Here is a 14745-nt window from a genome sequence, read left to right on the forward strand (position 1 = left end):
CCAAAATGGGGTTTTTTCTTCTTCTCCAGACTATCTCTAAAGAGTAAGTGTGTTTTATATTTTTAAAAAATGTAGCAAAAGCAGCAATTTTTTGCTAACATAAAGGGACAATATTTTAAACTAAATTTAAACCTTTCTGTGCAAATTACTCCCTAGAGAACGACTTGAAGGAATCTTGACATTTACAGATAGAAATCTGCAGAAATTGTCCACGTTTATAGAATGCAGTGCATGTACTTTAGTTAATGGAACAACAGTCTGTGGTTAAAATGAATCAAACAGAGATTGATTGAAGGGTCACTTCAGGCAATTTTATGATGGTGATTATATTAGGAAAGGTCTTCACATTTAAATGAAAAATTTTAAATAAGTTCCCATTTGCTATTTGCTTTTGCTGCCATGCATACAATGTAGGATATGCAAGGGCATGCTCAAACAAGACAAAGGCAAAGGAGGCTGATTAAAGTTTATCTTTCGGGGCCATAAGTCTACTGGCATTCATTATTGCTTGTCAGATTGTAAACGGTCTCCGGGAGACATTATGCAAGCTCACACACCTATGTTAAAGTGATTGATTGAGTTGTGATATCCAACCACACACTAACTTGTTTGTCTGAGGGTTTGTCAGTGATCAGTCTGTCTGAAGACAACAAAGAAGTGGGAACATTATACACGGATTCTGAATGCAAGTTATAAAAGAAATCCTTCATGATGGTAAATAAGATAATCTTTCTTAAGAAAAAAACCTACAATGATCTCAGCAGCCTTAAAACAATCATAGCAGAACTTTTGTCAGATGACCAGCTTCACTGATACAATTATTGTTGAGCAAACTATTAAACAGAGCAAAGGAAGGTGATGATAGTTACACCCGTGTTGTAAAAGCTCAGCTCTACCTTCACTTTGAAGACTATTTTGATGAGTTACTGTACTAAACCTAATCCCACCAAGACTGGTATGGTTTTAATAACTTGCTACAAAAAAAATCAACTGCCAAAAAAGTTAGATATTTATATCCCTTATTTAAAGCTACAGTATGAAACATATTTGTTGAAACTGTCGCTATATTGTGACAGTTTGTTATTAAATAGTCAATGTTAATTTGTGAAAGAAATCAAGCTTCTCTGCCTTCTCTCAGTACTAACTAGAAACAACAAATCAGAGCCTGGAGGCGGGACTTAGAGCTGTCAATCAATACTATATGCCACTGCTCATTCCCAATTTCCCTGCTCTTATTGCTTTCTGCTAACGCTACAGTATACGCCTGTTTAGGCAAGTTACCATGGCCACTGATGATGGCAGATAAACAATTTTTCTGTAATGGTAAGTTGTTTCTCTGCCATTAGCACATTTAGCAGCATTGATTGACATCGCTAAGACCTTCCTCCTGGCTCTGGTTGGTTGTTTTTGATCGGGACTGGTGAATTTTTTTCAGACACCAATAACAGCTTAAGGAGAACGTGGGGGAGATCAATCTTTTCATAAATTTTCTGTCTCATAACATGCTGTCACAACATGGTGACAGTTTTAGATAAGATAAGATAAGATTTATTGTCATTGTCATCAACAGATTACAACGAGATTGAGATTTACTCGACTCGAGTTAAGATGCAGGTTATGTGTATATACATAATATACAAAGATGAGAAATAAATAGTACAAAATGAGAAATGATGTTTTGATATTTTAACAAATATGCAAAAAACATTCTTTCTAAAAGGTACATACTGCAGCTTTCAAACATAAGTTTTTGTCTCCAATCCATAACTCTAAAAAATAATTTGTTAAAAATAATCAATAATTATGTGTCTCTTCTCTAATTTAATTGATTCTTCTCTGAAATTTGTTTTGTTCTTGCTTTGTCAAGCTTGTTTTGTGTATGCGGCTGCCATTAAATTATAGATTAGTTTCAATGTACAAAGCAAAGCAGAGTAAGTCTGAATAAAAGTGAAAATAATTTCCTTTGTACATCAGACTGTTAAACAAAAGCTCAGACAAAAGAACAATTACAGGCTGGTGGTGTGCTGCATTGAAGAAACAAAACCTTTATTTTTTCTTGACTTTCTTGCATTGTGCAGAAAAACTCACACATAACATTTTCAGTATTATTTAAACAAGCACAGTATCTCACTGATATATATATATTTATTTATTTGGGGGGGGGGGGGTGATCATTCTCTAGGATCTCTAGGAAATTTGCTGCTGCACAATACGTCTCCACATTGTAACAATTAACTAACCAAGTCTCTTCAGTTATGGTAGGACAAATAATACAACTCTGTTTATTGCTTTACATTTACATTCATGTTCACTATAAGATATTCTGAAAGCACATGTAGCACCAAATATATTTTTTGATATATGAAGCCGAGTAAAATGTCCTCATTCAGTTTTACAGCTAGATATTTGATATATGATCAGATTCTTGTTCTTTCTGGAGGCTGTGCTAGATTTTTTTTGTTGTCATCTTGACTAACAGAGTTTAAAAAAAATCAAGTGAATCTATTTTTCTCCATCATAAGATGATGAAATTAAATTAAATTTTCATTTGGTTTAACTAATATTCTAATAGAAGCTGAACAAATAATCCACACAGTGCCATCACACGTCAAGCAGATGAATACAAGTAACTCAACAGTGGCAAAACCACCGGCCTTGGCCCCAATATCTATATGTAAGCAAATAAAATTAAATAATTGTAATTAAATTATGAATGATTCACCTGCCTTAATCTCAGATGAATAATCTTAATCTCAGTGCTTCATAGTCTCACAATTTCCTGCTCTGCATGAACCTGAATTGTGCACCTTCTACTCTGAACAAGGGGTTTCCTAATCGCACAAGCCCTTCATTCAGTGGTAGGAAATGGACTACTCTGTACCAGTGGTCCAGCTGCACCAGATGCGCTCCAAAGCGCCTCGTCCAAAATCTTTGACATGGTCAACTTCCTTATAGTGAGATGGAACCTGCAGCTCTGGAGCTGCAAGTGGCTTTCTTCCTTCCTGAGATAAATTCATTTTGGGCATGTCATTTTCAAAACACATAAAAACACATTTGGAGCTTGGTGACAGTGCTTTCATTAAATGAAAAAATATATACATTTTTTCCCATATCCAGTTACAAGGTGGTGGAAAAAATTACTGTTCATTAACTCTAATTTCAAAACACATCCATTTTGTTTCAGATCTTCAAGGGGGAAATCCAAAAGAGTGGAGAGCAACGATTATGTTTAATAGTGTATGTTTAATGGGTCTAGGGATCCATGGGGTTTGACTATTTGCGCCAAATGCAAGCAAATCCATCTAAGGTAACTCACAAAATCTATAACACTGAAGTAAAAATGACAGAATTTGTAGTACTATAGTAATAAATGTCAATTCAAAGGTTTGAATAAACATGTAAACTAACTTTTACATAAAGTTGCATGCATCAAATGCTTTTATTTTCTTTTAAGCTGATTATAATGGATTGAAATGTCAGCCTAATATGATGTTTTAATATTTATTTCACCAAGGACTTGAATTCTATAATTTATTGATAGTACAGTAAAGTACATCAGTTAGCAGCAAGACTAATCAGTTTACTTTCCTATTGAAAACGTTTTATAATTTCTTTAAGGCTATTTCCGAAACAATTGTGTAAGCGTGCATTGACAGAAATTATTGCTAAATCTGAATAAACCTGATTCCTCTTTACCCTGGTGAATGATTGAGAAACAATAACAGGCTGTGGTGGAGATGTAAAGCATAAGATGCAAAAACATCCCACATCCTAATAACCATTGTGTTTGCTGCGGTTTCCCGATCAATTTATCACAAAAATACTGTTGGGACATATACATTTTCACTGGACACTGATAATATGCACAGTAACCCTGATTTATTAGATATAAAATTACATTTGTGAATATAAACAGCTGTTGTCTCTTCTGAAAAGACCTCAGTGACAGAAATTCACCAAACAAACATGGTTTGAATGCACAAAAGTTGCCTGGGAGTAGAGAGTTTACAGGGTACAGCTGTTCAATAAAAAAAAAGTAATGTTCTTCGGGAATATAATGGAGGAGTTTATCCAGAGCTTATTCTGTCATTCTCTCCCATACAAGTCAGTAATGTAATACATGTTGCACCATCATTTTCGGCCTTGGCAAGTGACTCATACTAGTTGTCTAAAGAGAGCTGTACTCTGAACTTATGTTCAGGGCATGGTGGTCTTTAAGAGAGTTTTTCACCTCACAAGCTAGGGAGCAGCCTGTGATTAGTCTTCCAGGTGAAGGAGAGTGAGACCCTCTGAAGACCCTGGAGCAAGTCAATAAAACATACAAAGAACAGGTCTGCACTGTTATTATCGGTCCATTCACTTGAGACACTTACAGTAGGACATGCTGAGGCTGAAGAAATGTTGTGGCAATCATTCCTAAAAGAACAGTGGCAAAGAATGCTGGAGAGCTTGGTGTGCAATTTTGGTAATTTTTTCTTTTGGAAATTGAAAAAGGACTTCAGTCATACAGACTGAAGCTTCGGGTGTCTTTTTATTATATTATTAAAGTCAGAAGGACATAGAAGATCCATAAATAGCCCTGAAAGCACATACAAAAGACAACAAATCTGATTAAAGAAATCTAAAAGAATATGAAGACTGGTTGATGTTTACAGCTGGGATCAGCACCCCTGATTACTACAGGAAGCTGTGGATTTCACTTTCCCTGCAAAGGCCGTTACATGTGGCTGCTCAGTGCGGCAGTAGATAAGGAAACTGACTTCCCATGTGAAGGACTCAGAGTTTGATTGCAACTAAAATCTTTTTTTTTTCTTTTTCTTTTTTTTTTTTACACTGCTTTGGTCCTTTTAAGATATGTGGCTATGTTTAGTTTCAGAAATGCTGCTGCACTGTTCCTATGAGCTGTTAGGATGATTTGTATTTACAAATCAGGACTAAATGATAACTGATTCACTGTATCACCCATGCTTTCAGAACCAGAGATGTACAGTGCAGTCAGGACTGATACTGTAATATATATCTATAGACTCAACATCTCTCTGAAGGCTAAAGATCTGAACCCTTTTCCAGTTCATGAATGATGTTACTTCAGGTTAGCACATCTGCAAACACCACACATATGATCATAACTAATATATGAAAAGGAAAATAAAAAGTGGTGGGAATAAGTAAAAGTAATGCCTGCAGCTGTGTAGTCCTATTCACGCTTAATTTGGTCTGAGCAAATTGCAGCAACCTACATAAAAAACATTTCTCTACATTAATGCATGATAAAATGCAAAGCTTTTTGTGTTCTGTCTGATTCATGGTCAGTAAAATAGATTTATCAATGTCCTAAAATATGCAAACCAATCTAATTCAGTTTATGTATTTTAATCAATCTGCCTTTGATTTGTAGAACATTTTTCAAACAATAAGGAAAAGACAGTTATTTTTTTAAAGACAGATAAAAAAAAAGTTTATGCAATAACACAAATGTAATAATCACAATCTGCTATTTGAAAGTTTGTAAAGCAAAGAATTTAACTTTGGTTCTGCTTTCTGCTCTTGAATGTAAATATGTATAGAAATGTAAAACAAAAATAATTACACAACTAACAAATAGAAAAGAATAATTTAGTTAAACAAGGTTAAGCATAAAAAGGAGAAATTAATTTAAGAACTGTGCTGTTGAAAGTTGGTTTAGCTCTTTATTTTACTATGAAAAGACTTAATTCCAAAGCAAATTGTGGTCAGACTGAATCAACTCAAAGGAAAATGAGGGTTTGAATAGAATTTGGAATATTTAATTAATATTAAAGAAAAAGAGTCAAATGACAATTCAGACTAAAATATGTGAAGGACATAAAGCAGGAAATTAAAATGTAAGATATCTGTTTAAAAAAGATCTACTTAAAGTTTTAACATTAAATGCATGTCTATTGCTTATTTATTAGATATTTATGGAAGTGCTTTTGAAACTGTGGAATAGGATTGAAAAAAAAAAACATGCATTTTTGAATATAAACTGGTTCTGTTTGTCTTGGCAAGTTCCTCAGCATGACCTTCTTCATGAATTAATGCTATATAAACTAAACAGAACTAAATGTTGTTCTTCGGGAACATAAGCTGATCCAGCTGTTCATTTCTGCCTGAAAAGCTCTTTCAGTCTTTATCTTGGTGCACAACTTCTTTTTTCTTCCCATGAAATCTGAGCTGCTGTAGATTCGCTGCTACTGAGAAAAGCAATACATCTCCACAACAGAAATAAGTTCAATAGGATGTTTTTGTTCACAAATCAGAATGGGTCAACTATTGCTGATTCAAATAATTAATAATCAACCATAATCTAGATTTTATACAAAATCTGCATCTAATCACAACTGCTCTATAGTGCGGGATACCAATTATTTGCCTGATCTTAACATCACCATTGTAAATGGAAAGAACTCAACATGTTTTGTACAAGAATAACTTTGATGTTTCCAAGGAAAACTGCTTAATCGGTAACTCACAGAAACTTAACATTAAGCAACTAAGACTGTAAGATTTACTGAATGTAAAGTAGTTTAAAAGGGTAAATTAAATGTCTTGATCTGAACAAATAGATAATAAAAACAATCAAACTGTTTTAGATTGTGTCTCAAGGTCAGTTTGTCTTCGGATCAGCACACTGCACTCAGTCTGCATTCTCACACATTGCTCTGAAAGGTTGTGTTGAAAGTTGAGGCAAGATCTAAACAGATAAGCCTCAGATTAATTCTGTTTTGAAGTCATTTTTAAGTCTCTTTAAATCAGACATCTCAAAATCACATTGGGTGTCTGACATGGAGCTGCAAGGACATCGTGGAGCAAACTCTAAAGTAATGTTTTTTTTATCAAAGAGCTGCGTCAAAACACTGGAAATGTTCTACCAGCAATCTCAGTATGCAACCCACATGTTAGACAGTAAACAATGTTTGAACTGATCTGTTGCTGCTGCAGAAATAACCTTTAAAACTTGCAGAAACTAGCATCCATTCAACTCTCTGTACTTCACCCTTACTTGTACAGGTCCAGAAAGACAGTTGTATGTGAATTTGGATAGGATACACTTGCTGTCTTTCTCAGTATCTTGTAGGAACCCATGTACTGCGCCAGAATTTAAATCAGTTCATGAATATGGAACGGTCCAGTTGGAATTTCCGTACGGTAAAGCAGCTTGTCACTCAGAACGTCAGCATCAACTTTTGCCCTCACAAGCCTGAAATACGAAATTCAGAGACTATGATAAATCTGGCAGGCCCGGCTCTCTGACAGCAGTGTGGGGCTTCAGAAGAATGACCTGCTAACTGTGTACCGCATGTATAGGGGGTTCTGATCCGCTGCTCCTCCGACAGAAGAGGGAGACACACTCAGACAAGGGAATTGGGAGGGTCTACATGCGAATACAACAAACCAAGCATGCGTTCAACTGCATCCCTCGGGTTTCAAGCTTGTCAATGGGCATGTTTTCCACCTTTCAGGACTATAGTTTACTTTTCAAGATTATAGAAGGGTAAAATGGTGCACTTAGATATTTTTTTTCCCCACTTCTTGTAGCTTGGTTTTATTGCCGACTACAATTTATCCCGGACAAATTCTCCCCTTTTTAACAAGCAGAGATGATTCACTAACTATCACAAAGTCTGCTATGCCTCTGAGTAACTGATCCGTTTCTCTCGCATGGGGAGATACTGCTTTAACAAGATAAACCATGACATGATCTCACAGAGTGAAATTTGCAGCACTTCCTTCCTTTGACTAATGCAGAATATTGTATTTCTGATTTAGAATGTCATAGCCATTCCTCATGTCAATGAGATTACAATATGCAGCTGATCCCTGTTGATCCAGAAATCCTAATCCCAGAGCCCAAGAATACCCGCTTTCTAACACCCTCAATCTTCTTAGAAGTAACTTTATGTTCGTGTGTATGTGCGCGTGGTCATGTGTGTCGGGGGAGAGTGGGGGGAGGGTGTCTGCACCCCAATAATTATACTCATTCCACATGCTGTGAACTCACTGTGACCTGTTTTTGTAGAAGGAATCGAGGCTGTAGGTTGTTCTTGGGATATATCCAATCCAATTGAGTGGATGAGAAGTGACAGAGGCATAAAAGCCCAGAGAGCCATGCTGCAGATTCTGAACACGTAATTAGACCTGTCCCAGGAGGACATGCGGTGAGTCTGCTTATTCCAGACTATACATTAGGAATGACATCCTTCTCCAACTAGGCGGCAGGCAAATGAACATCAGTTTACAGCACCTGAAAAAAAAAAACAACAGATAATAATTAGCTCCCATTTGCATGAAATGACATTTCTCAAAGCCATAAACTTCAGTAATGTTGACGTGAGAGGTTTTGTTAGATCTTTTTTCTTATTTTTGTGGCATTAATTCAGAAAGTTAGAACTGGTGACTGTGTAAGAAGCATAACAGATTGATTAGCTGAATGAAATTAAATCACTGCCACAGGTCTGACAGCAAGCTTACCTCAGAGATACGGCTCATTCTAAAAGCAATCAAACCTTAATTGTTCCACTCCATGAGCACTTAACAAAAAAAGAAGAGCAGATTAGCATGCCAGAAAAAATGATTATGTTTTCATTAATTTTCTTTTATAAAACTAACTGCTTAATTAAAAAAAGACTGGGTTTCTTTGACTGTAAGGCTTTCTTTCAGTCTTTTTTCCCCTCCCTGTTTGTTTGTGCTCATTGTATGGTATGTGTTTCCCAATGTGCTTTGAATCTAAATACAATGTGAGTCTGAGTTCACATGCTCTTTGTAATCTGTTTAACCTGCTATATTGTGATCAGCCGACTGTTTCTTTTCAGCAGCAGTGGCTTTGGTCAAGCTAGGAAGGCGTCTCTCAGTTGGAGATTATCCTTTACCCTTGAGTGGGATTCTTCACTGAAGGGACTCAAAGACGAGACGTGAGGGACACAGATTTCCATCTCGTTTGGCACCCTCCTCTGCCCTTACTTCCCTTTACTTCTGTCTGGCTTTCTGTCTATGTTTACTGAAACAAAGCTTTTTGTCAAATGCATTCATATGCAATATTTAAGTTAAATCAAAGAGCACTAAATGCTTGATTCATATGTCATTTACATATTCAATTGGTTCTGTATCATTGACAAAATTGGGATCCCTTCCAGTTCACAATTCAAATATGTTTTACTTTGAAAGGAAGTGTAAAGAAATGAAGGCTATTAATAAAAAAAAAATGATGTGCATTGCGATATTTAAAAAAAAAAAAAATAACTTTCTGAAATGTCAATTGGTGACTGTGTATTGTTTTTATGACTTTTTATTTTTGTACATTTATGATGTAAAGCACTTTGAACTGCCTTGTTACTTAAACGTGCTATAAAAACAAACTTGATTGACTGATTTATTGATATAGGTTAATAGCCCTATCTCGCCAATGTCTTCATCGCGAGAGAAGACCCAAGGACAGACCCAGAACTCTATATTTACTATCTATATTTTCCTTTCGATAGTTGGCTGAACTAATGCTATTCACAAGTCATCGCCTAATTTACAGCAAAGATTACATAAACTCTCTAACAGTGTTACTTTAGCCTAAATGCTGTTGGGATAAAAGTTTTCTGTCTTTGATAGCCTTAAAATCAGGCATTAGTCACGTTAATGACCATACATATCAATTAATTATGGACTGATCGAGTCCATGGGTGGATTTATCCATATCTGACACAGGGGTATTTTAGGGGAAAAAATCCATTTTGGGTTGTGTATTCACTCAGTGTAATGGGAATATAAACAGAATTGGAGAAGGTATTTCATAAAATATTTGCCCTTGTCTCCTGTTAACTGCTGAAAAGTTTAAATTGAAGCTGTGGAAGTGTGTGTAACCAGAAGAGAGATGAGAGAAGCTGCTTATTATCAAGTGCACTTCAGCTGTGAACTCCGGTAACCATGGTGAGATTATGTGCAGCATTATATCTGTCTCACTATGTTCAAATTGTCCACTCATGCACTACAGTATATAAGGAAACGGTCCTGGCAAGGTTAACCCAAAATGTAATTTTATTTCAATTAAAAATGACTTGCTTCCATTTTATGATCTTTCAACTACCTTTTCAAACTAGAAAAAAAAACTAAGTATTTTTTTCTTCTTTTTACTATTTTTAAAAATTTTCAGTGTTACTATCCACATGGCAGTAACATTGACATATGCCTTAGTCCTTTCAAATTCCTTGAAAAGACAAGAAACCATCATTGTGACTCATTAACTTAAAAATGGCAGTATAATTAAACTCTCCATTAATTAATTTCAAAATCCTTAAAATGGTTTTAATTTGAACAAAAACCATGCTGTTAATTTATTAACTTCTTGAATGATTATTAACCAGCTGCCCAAGTCTTCTCTGTGTGTGTTCCATCTTTGGTGCTAATCATTCCTGAAATCAAACGACAGACGATATAGAATTAATGTCAAAACAAAGAGTGAAGTGGGATGAGGTTGCATTGTTTCCAGGACACACATCAACTGACATGTTTGTCAAAGGAACGGAGGCGATGAGGAGAAATAAGAGAAGTATAGTGTAGAAGGGCAGATTATGGTGGATTTGGTTTAAAGGAAAGAAATAGTGAGTATAAATTATAAAGAGGATTAAGTGTGATGTGTTAAAAGTTGAAAAAATAAACCATGTTGTTCAGTGATAGACATGATAGTTGACTGTCTTACAGTGGTAGATGTAAGGCAGTGGTGTCATGGGGGAACGTGGTTTTGCAGCTTCAAATGGCAGCACAACCACAGACGACTTTGGAAATCAAGAAGAGGAAGCAATTAAGGGCAACTTCTAGACTTTAATAGAAGTTTCAGAAGTAAGAATAATGCACAGAGTTCAGTGATGAGTAGAGACAGACTGTGGGTGTTAGGTAAGAGTTATCAGATAACTGAAAGTAAAGTGGGTGTAGTTGCAGAAATTGCCAGAAGGAAGAAGTAAAGGAAAGTATTTCTTTACTTACATACAAGGAAGAGATGAGCAAATAAAAATCATCAGGACGATGAATAAAGTAGGCAAGAATACTCCGAAGCTAAAAGTATATAAGGCTGGACACCACTGACAGAGAAAATTACTTGTTTTGACCGACTAGACGGAGACCGAGCAATGACACTAGTGATTAAGGGTAGTGACGGAAATGCACTAATAAGTGGAGATTAGTTGAAATTATGAAAGAGACACAGAGTAGTTGAGGGACGAATAAAACTAAATAGAAATGCATACATTTTGGAAATCATGAAATGAAGGGGTTTAATAGAAAAAAATGTGAGGGCAGTTTTTTTAGAAGAGAGAGTCTTTCAATATGTACCTGTATTGGACAGCTTCCATTTCTCTGACAAAAAGAGGCAAGAGTGTCTAAACCTATAGGTAAAGCTCTGTAAACTTGATCACAGAACCATCAAAAGTTTGGTTGCAAAGCATCAATCATGTCTCTTTGCAAGAGACATGTTGAAAAGATCCACAAAGATGCTGCAAAAGATTTGAGAAGAATAAAATGTGAAGCTATCAGGTGCTGTCATATTCCAGAACTTCAACCTACATGAAGTAACCAGTCTATACAAGGTGAACTTTGCTTAAAGACATGGTTGAGGTAAGGAAGGCTGCCTTCTGATCACCGTTGAACAAGTGTTACACTGAAAAATCAAGACTGAGCAGAGAAATTTCTGACAACAAAAATTTCAAAAGTTTTATGGACTTAAGAGATGAGTGACTTGATGTACTCTGGATGCACCTGAAGCTGGATCGATAACGGGCACAGAGCTCCACTTCGACTCAGAGTTCACCTCAGATACTTGGGTTATTATTATTAAAAATGAGCTAGTTGGACGTTTTTGTGATTTCCGAAATGTGGAAAATGCAGACAGCATTGCAGACTGTAACAAATGAAATAGAATCCCCAGAAGAAAAAGTAGAATGTTACTTGTGTCACTATTATTCTATATGTAATAATCAATATTTGCAGGAGCAACCCTAAAATAATATAAGAATATTACTTTTGTTATTTGTGTTAATCCTGTAATACTACGATACTTTTATTTAAGGTTATCATATAAAGAAAATCTCACATCCACCCATTTCTGGTAAGTAAATGCCTTTAATAGCATAAAAACACCGTAGCAATGGCAGAGAGGATTTCACAAGTTTTTCATGGGTGCAACCCACATTCTCAACTCTACTACTCAACCCACAAAATAGATTTTGTTAAGAAATATGGCAGGATCTGAACTAGAAATAAGCAGGCTTTTCAACAGTATAAGTTTGATTGCCATGAAACATTAAAAGAAAGAAATAATTGATGAAATTATTGAATAGGCTAGCTTTGAATAATGATTATAAGCTTCAGAAATTAACTGTAGATAATATTAAACATAGACCATTATATATATATATATATATATATACACTGCTCAAAAAAATAAAGGGAACACTCAAATAACACATCCTAGATCTGAATGAAAGAAATATTCTCATTGAATACTTTGTTCTGTACAAAGTTGAATGTGCTGACAACAAAATCACACAAAAATCATCAATGGAAATCAAATTTATTAACCAATGGAGGCCTGGATTTGGAGCCACACACAAAATTAAAGTGAAATAACACTACACGCTGATCCAACTTATATATATATATATATATATATATATATATATATATATATATATATATATATATATATATATATATATATATATATATATAAAATCTCACAAATTAGCTTATTGCATGTTTGGTAAAGAGATAAAAAAGTGAGGTGGACAAAACCAACATGTGCCCAAGGTGTCTTTGACGTCTTTCCTATGAGACTTTATGTTATGAACAATGCAACAAAGTATAAACACGATGGATGTGAGTTTTAATCTATGTACAGTTTTTCTCTTGAAAACTCCAAAAAGCCTTATAGACTACCCATATCACTGGTGCCTCAAAATCTATCCGCTTGTCTATGGATGTGAATGTTTCTCATCTAGGAACTGAGTAAAATAATTTTAATAAACCCTTATCAATTTAGTTAAGAAACTTTGAAATGGGTAATAATAGGCCAAAAACTTAAATATTGATTACTGATTGTTTTACATTTTGAATGTGGCTCCCATTTATTCAATAAAGTGATTATATGCTTGAATATATAAATGTTAGCCATTGAATAGTATTGGTTAAAGTAACCGGCAGTTGCTATTTGTAGAGGATAATTTATTCAAAACCTAAAGGAAAATTTGCATACACTCAACACTACAAAAATGTATTAGTTCAAGCTTCACAATTACCAGGGATTTATTGGGTTCTCAGAAGAAAAACTGAAAAGGGACTTTGTGGCCTAACCCTGACTTCTAATAGCTAATGTCAGTGTAAGTTAGATAACCCAACTGTCTCAGGACAACCTTAAGAATCAGCCAGTTTACTAGAAGCAGACAGAAGGGAGAGTAGAAAGAATGGAGAGCTTTAGGTCAGAACCATTTCCTTTTCTTTCTCAAGCAACTACAAGCAGTGCTTTCCCCGTGTGGCACTGGGTCACTGGGCAGGCAGACTTCTGGAACCCAGCACAACCAAATTAAGAAGGCAAAAGGGATTGTACTTAAAGAAATGACTGCGAGAAGTTGAGTTTCGATGGTGAGCAGAGAACATTTAAACTATTACATTTAAAAAAATATGCAAAATAAAGTTTGGGGACATCAGTGATCATTCCTCTCTTCAGTCACATTGAGCAGCTTAGTTGTACATGGAGCCATGAATCCACTCGCCTCAGCAGAAGATATCCATTCTGGGCAGTGCTTTAGGTGGATTGGTATGCAACGGTGCAGAATTCAAGAACTTCAAAATTTTACTCCTCCGGGAATTTGTTCCTGCAGTCGGCATGTCCTAGGACTTTTTACTGTGTTGCATCAGTCTGTGATCCCCCTACGGCTCCACACCGCCCAAGCTGCAAAACGTGTGCATGCTCATAGCAAGCTCGCTCCCGGCTCATAACTGGTGCGCTCTGTTCTCACTCAGGGGGCCTATGCAACTGTGAAAGCTAACATGCCCTGTTTTGCCAATCTGTACGCACTGCTTACACTCCTCATCCTCCTTGCTCTTCCCTATGCTACAGCTTCACCCCGCCAGCAAAGCCTGTTGTGAATCCTCAGGCTAGTTACCATTGCCACCAATGGGTGACTGACAGCACTAAAACTTTCCTCCTGACTCTGATTGGTTGTTTTTGACCGGGAGTGCTGCATTTCTTCAGACAGCAATAGTAGCAATGAGGGGAGCTCAATTTCATTTGAGCTCCCAACAACAAAAAATAGTGTGAAGACATGGTGACAGTTTTAACTAATATGTGAAAAACTTTTGATATATACAAAAGCATTTAGGGAACTACCGACACTTCAAGCACTGCTTCTGGGGTAAACCAGACTGGTGGGAGTTTGGTGAATAATCAGACACAAGTGTATTGTTCTTACATGAACAAATCAAGAATCAATTTAGCTCACCGCATTTACTTTAAACCAGATTACCTATAACTTAATTCCTTTTATTAGTCAAAAATTTATAAGTGGATATTGGTTAAATGTTATTAAAATTGATTCTTGATTTTAAGGATCACCAGCTCTTACTCAGTTTTAGAATTTAGATTAAAACACTTATAATTTTTGCTTTGATATTAAATACATTTAGAATCAGTAAGGATATTAAATCTCCCCTGCTTTGTTTTTAGTCTAATAAAATATCTCAGTG

This window comes from Xiphophorus maculatus, chromosome 23, assembly GCF_002775205.1.
Source record: "Xiphophorus maculatus strain JP 163 A chromosome 23, X_maculatus-5.0-male, whole genome shotgun sequence".
Lineage (NCBI taxonomy): Eukaryota > Metazoa > Chordata > Actinopteri > Cyprinodontiformes > Poeciliidae > Xiphophorus > Xiphophorus maculatus.